This window comes from Taudactylus pleione, unplaced genomic scaffold, assembly GCF_031769625.1.
Source record: "Taudactylus pleione unplaced genomic scaffold, aTauple2 ptg000256l, whole genome shotgun sequence".
In the NCBI taxonomy this organism is placed as follows: domain Eukaryota; kingdom Metazoa; phylum Chordata; class Amphibia; order Anura; family Myobatrachidae; genus Taudactylus; species Taudactylus pleione.
This window is the reverse complement of record NW_028284658.1, coordinates 703,839-710,211: the sequence shown is the minus strand read 5'-3', so window position 1 is coordinate 710,211 and position 6,373 is coordinate 703,839. Positions and strand designations below refer to the sequence as shown.

Sequence of the window (6,373 nt, the reverse complement as noted above, 5' to 3'; positions counted from 1 at the left end):
AAATATTTAGTATCTGATGAATGTATGACAGAGGAACCTCAGCAGATATCTCCGATACCTGCTGCGATCCCTTCATATCCGCCGACAGCCGCAACCCCAACACCAATAGGTTTCTATGGGGGATGCGATACATTCCCGAGATTGGACACCCCGCAGCTACCGCACCTGAAGATGGCGGTAGCCCGCTGTAGTCTATGGGCTACACATTGCAGACTAAAGGTGCATACACACGTAACGATTTTGTAACCAACGATTTTCTGTCAGATTTTCCCTTGAAAAAGTGAACTATTTTTTTGAAGTGTAATGAACGATTTTTACAACGATGAACGAAAAATGTTCCTTCCCTTAATGAAAATCGTTATGTTGGACAGTCTGATATGGACGTTGAACTACAAACGGGAGTGCGCTTGAACGATTATCATTCATCGTTATAACTCAGAAACTGAACAATTTTTTTAATGATTGAACGATAACGACGTCGTTAACGACAAATTGTTCAAAAAATCGTTACGTGTGTATGCACCTTTAATCAATGGTGGGTTCCCCTGAACCCTCCCTGGCAATGGTAGCTGCGGTTGTGCGGTCATTAGGACTGGGCATGCACAGTAGCCCCGCCTACACTCTTTCGAAGCCTCTGTCCCTGCGGGTGTCGGTTAATACATGCCAAGGGTAAAATCGCATCTTGCAATGCGATGTTGGGCGATAACATCTAGTATTTTATTTTTGATAAATGCCCCCCCTGTGTGTGATTATACATATATAATTGTATTAACATGTCTCTGAGCCAGGGGTGTATCTAGGGATCCAAGCAGGCGCCCCAGGCAATGTAATGGACTGGCGCCCCCCCCCTATGCAGTGCCGCCAGTAGTAACCCTACAGTAGCAATCCCCCTATGCTGCATTGCCCCCATTAGTAGCCCCTCTTATACAGTGCCCCCAGTAGTAGTCCCCCCTATACAGTGCCACCAGTAGTGGCCACCCCCCTAAATTACCCCCAGTAGTGGCCACCCCTATACAGTGCCCCCAGTAGTGGCAACCCCTATACAGTGCCCCCAGTAGTGGCCACCCCCCTAAATTGTCCCCAGTAATGGCCACCCATATAAAGAGCCCCTGGTAGCAGGCACCCCCCCCCATAAAGTGCCCCAGCAGCGGCCATCCCCTATTTCAGTGCCCCCAGTAGTGGCCAACCCTATAGAGTGCCCCCAATAGTGGCCACCCCTATAGAGTGCCCCCCCTAAATTGTCCTCAGTAGTGGCCACCCATATACAGAGCCCCCAGTAGCAGGCACCCCCCCCCGTAAAGTGCCCCCAGTAGCGGCCACCCCTATAGAGTGCCCCCAGTAGTGGCCTCCCCTATAGAGTTCCCCCAGTAGTGGCCACCCCCTATTTCAGTGCCCCCCCCTACGCACACACACACACACACACAAAGAAAAAAAACAAAAACGTAACTGATCCCCGCTCCTGAGGCGACCGCCGCTGTCGGCTCAGTCCCGCCCCCTCTTCTCCTGCATGGGGGAGACATCATACGTCATGACGTCTCTCCCATCACATGCTGCAGAGGGAGCCAGAAGACGGAGCTCATTAGTGAGCTCCCTCCGCGGACGACGCAGCAGCTAATGAGAGTCAGGCAGACTCTCATTAGCTGGCTGCTATTACAAACACACAGCCGCTGCTGACTCGATCGCTAACTGCTATCACTCGCTAGCTAGAGGAGGTGCTTTGTTCATGTATGGGCGTCACTTTGGCTGCGATCGCCCGACTGTGCAAATGTTTTTTTTTCTGATTCTCGATCGTTAGGCGTACGACCGAGCAGCCGCTTACGACCGACTCTGAATGAGGGCCAGAGACTGCTGACTGCATAGCTGTCTGACTGACAAGATAGCTCATTCAGCATCCTGTTTAAGCTATCATGCCTGTCAGAGCATCATATTGTTTCTATTTCAAAGTTTTTCTTTAATATTCAGTGGTGCACCATGTTATTTTGCAAACCACCACTTGAAACATGGGGCAGTCTGCATCCCAGCAAGGTTTGATAACTAAGGCAAAATAGATTCAGGCGCCAAAGTGCTCTGCTAATGTAAAAATAAACTTAATGCTGCTCCCTCATAAGAGGTGATCAATCCCTCTATAGTTACAAAGAATATACCGAAAGAAACTGGAAGCACAAGTAAGCGCTGTAATGATTTAACTTCAATTATTGTGCCCCAACTTATTTGAAGACACAAGCAATTCGATAGGAATTACAAATTAAAAACAGCCAATGATGAAAATATATATATATAATATTTATTATCTTATTTTTTGGAATATAATGCAGCAGATTAAAAATGAAGTAAATATAACACTCCCCTTAAACCACTAAGGGGTAAATTTACTAAGAATCAAGTCTGGGAGAGTTTGCGTTATTTTCAACTCGATTAGCTTCACCGAAACTCGGGTGATTTGTGGCTCCTGAGACTCTCAAATTTATGAAGAAGTGAGTTTAGCTGAGAGTGAGATTTCCGATGGTGAAGCAAAACGAGATTTCTCCCCCGAGTAGCAGGTTTTGCAGGAGATTTTTTTTTTTTTCTTGAAGCCCGAGCTGCGTGGCTTCAAACACCCAGTGAGAACAGTGCAAAAACTGTGCTGGGGGCATATGACTTTGGACCCTCTCCAAAAGGAGAAGGGCCCCATTAGTCCCCATCTCCTCAGAGCCAAAAGGTCCACTGAGGAGAAAAAGTGTCTTCGTATCCCCCCTTGCCGAAGCTTGGGGGTCTCCCTTGAGTCCCCGACCCCCGGAGCCAAAAGGCCACTTAGGGGGCAAGGGTCTTCAGACTTCCCTCTGCCTCACGGCTCGGGGTCATCCCTTTCTCCCCAGGGTTGGCCGAAGCTTCCCCCTGGGGAACAAACAAAACCTTCAGCCCTCTCCAAAAGGAGAGGGCCACGGCTACAAGGGGAGTGGGTGGCCCATAAGGGTCTCACCTAAACCCCATCAATCACGTGACACAACACACAAATAACATAAAAATGTGTGGCGAAAGTGCAAACGTGTAAAATAAATAAATAAAACCCCAGCCTTACAGGCCGCGGGAAAAATAAAAATTGTCCTTGCCTTAGCCAGAAGGCCGGGGCAAAGGAAAGGTGCAGACAGAAGTACGTGAAGTGCAAGTGCAAAGTGCCTTACTAGTGCAATGGGTGTGACTGATACCCGTGTATTTTCAGGCACCCCTGGCTCTGCCCATACCAGGGGCACAAGCACCTCGGGCTTCAGGCTGCTCCCGGCCCCTGGCCAGACCAAGTGTTTCTCCGTTCCCTGCCAGGGTACTGGACCAACCACTCTTAAGAGAGTGGGTACTACCCCCCGGCCGTTCTCCGCTCCAATGCAAGGGCCTCATTCGCCCCCTTTTAGGACACCGGATACTAGCGCCGAGTGTTTCCCCACTCTCTACCAGGAGTCTGTCCTCCCCCAGCCCGGTACTCCACAGGGTTTTTCCCCATTCTCCCCCAGAGGCGCAGATTCCCTCGGGAGGAAGAACAGGTACTCTACCCCACGTTTCCCAAGAACAGATACTACACTTGATCTTAGCCAAGAGGCCGAGAAGGTTTTGCAGGAGATGACTCACCCGAGATTGCAGTGTCTTCTCTCTGCAAAACGTTACCGAGCAAGCAGCCTGCACATATCAGTGAGATCAAGGCCTGGCTGGCAACTTTCAGCCTGGGGGGCAAACACAAGCCAGTGGCCCGGCTTTTCTTTCAGCATATTGTGAAGCATTTAGCAGCTTGGCCCCGAAAGGGTAATGCCTGAACGCAGCATGACCGGAAAACCCCGACCCCCACCCTCCCGCTGGCATTACTGTATAAACACTCAGGGGGAGGGAAGGGGCGCGGAAATGCAGCACACTCTATATATACACACACGTGCAATATTGGTGACAAGACATTATATTATCGGGACTAGGAACCGATAATTGATAAAAATGCTGCTTTGGGGCCCCATATTAATGTCTATACATTGTATAAATACAACAGCTCCCCCCCCTGCACACAGTTCTTTCCCCTCATATAGCTCTCCCCTCCTCACACAGCACACAGATCCCATCCTCTTATATGTCTCCCTTCCTCACACACAGACCCCCCACCACATAGCTCTCTCCACTTACTCATATCCCTCCGTACAGCTCTCTGCCCACTCACTCAGCTCTCCCAATCACACACACACAGCCTCCAACTCTCAGACCCCCCCACACACACATACAGCGTGGCACCCACAGATCCCCCACCACAAAAAGATCTTCCCCCATTCTCAGATCCCCCTACTCACTCAGGACCCCACACATAGATCCCCCGCCCCTAACACAGAACACACGGTGGGAGATCACCTGCTGAGCCTGCATTACATTGAGAGATCAATGCCTCTGGGGTGTGGGCATGGCGGGAGCAGCAAGTGCCACTCCGCCCACACCATGCCCCCCTGTCTGAAAGCACTGATCTCTCCATGTAATGAAGGCCCAGCAGGTGGTCCCCTAACCACCTGTCCGTATCTCCCCTTCTTCCATGGGATAAGCTGCACAGAGTCAGCAGCACATACCTCCAGAGGCTGGAGCAATGGAGGAGAGAGCCTCCATTGTATCCCGTAGTTCCGCCCCCTAACCGCACCGCCCGGCCTTACACGAGCAGAGGGAGAAGGCGGAGCTGAACAGCCTCCAGGCAGCTTCAGGTCAGGATTCAGCACACTTTGTATTAAATGCCGTGGCCAGGACAGGTGGTGCGGTGCATCCCCAGACCACACTCCATAGTTTCCCCAGTGCATGTCTGTGTCTGCCGGCCCCTTCTCTACTTGCACTGCTGCAGCCTGACAGTGACAGCCGGGAGGCAGGCATAGGAACCTCCCCGGCTGTCACTGATATATTCTTACAGAGCACAGCGCCGGCCCCTAGTGCTGGACAATTGTACTGACCCAGGGGGCAGATGGCACCCTGCCCCCGGCCCAGCCCGCCACTGAGTGACATATGTGTAAGCAGCTTGTGTTGTATGTGTAAAAAAACGGGTTAAAAGTGTAAAAAAGAAAATGACATAGCCCCCCCCCTAAAGTTTAACCAGCCCCGGACTTGCCAGCCTGTCCTGGTTTCTAAAATTACGGTGAACAAAATGTGTAGGGTTCCACCGTAATTTAGAAACCAACACCAGGCTGCAGGGCCAGTCCTGGTTTTAAATATATGGGGGAAAAAATTGCATAGGGTCCCCTCTATATTTAAAACCAGCACCAGACCCAAAACGGCTGGGCTGTAATGCCACAACCTGGAGACCCTTTCACCGGGGCTTCAGGGCCAAAGCATTCCCACGTGGGAACTGTCAGTAGTCGGAGATAATCAGTGGCCGCTCTACAGTTAGCGACCGCTGATTGGCTGGTGGGACGTGCAAACTCCGTGCAGTCCCATCAGCTGGCATTCGGGAGGTATCAGTATGTGTGGCAACACACATACTGATACCGCGTGTGTGGATCAGTAAACTAATTTTTTTTTTCAAAAGTCCATGGATTACCAGCGCCAGGATATAGGCGAGTATGCAATCTTTTTTGCAGGGCCAGTCATTACGGATTCTACTGGAGAAGAAGACAGAAGCATCTGGTATAGGTAAGTATATGTAATAAAGTTATACTTGGCACGGTGTGTGTGTTTTGACTTTATTTAACTATTTATTTTACAGTGGGGGTACAGGTGCTGCCCATCTGCTGGCACTTGTAGTTCCACAAGTGCCAAAGGGCAGGCATGCTGGCACCTGTAGTCCCACTGTAAAACACAACAGTTTACTTCTATTCTTTACATTATTACCCCCGTACCCAACACTCCAGGGATGCAGGGAATAGCCCTAGGCTTAAGTCCAAGCCTGGGGTTTCGGGGGGGCCCTTCTTGGGGGGGGTCCCCACCTCCCCTGAGATCCCGGTTTGGCCTGAACGGCTTGGGCTGATAATGCTTTGGCCCCGGTGAAAGGGTCTCCCGGCTGTGCCATTACAGCCCGGCCGTTTTGGGTCTGGTGCTGGTTTTAAATATAGAGGGGACCCTACGCAATTTTTTCCCCTCTTTATTTTAAACCAGGACTGGCCCTGCAGCCTGGTGTTGGTTTCTAAATTACGATGGAACCCTACACATTTTGTACCCCGTAAATTTAGAAACCAGGACTGGCTGGCAAGCCTGGGGCTGGTTAGGCTTGTGGGGGGGGGGGGACCCTATGTCATTTTTTCCTGATATTTAAATTTTTTTTCTATATTTACAGGCAAAAACATACATGGATCACAGCGATCTGTGTATGTTTCTGCCAAACTCTCAGATCACAGGCAGGTGTATTTTTTTCACATGTTTTTACAGGAGAGTTTTTCCATCTCATGAGAATTTAGAA

The 6,373-nt window shown here is 50.3% G+C and overlaps 1 pseudogene; it reads right to left on the bottom strand.

The window, feature by feature from the left end:
• Window positions 1-3,458: 3,458 nt before the first annotated feature.
• On the bottom strand, window positions 3,459-3,583 carry LOC148514856 (U2 spliceosomal RNA; annotated as a pseudogene).
• Window positions 3,584-6,373: the final 2,790 nt, after the last annotated feature.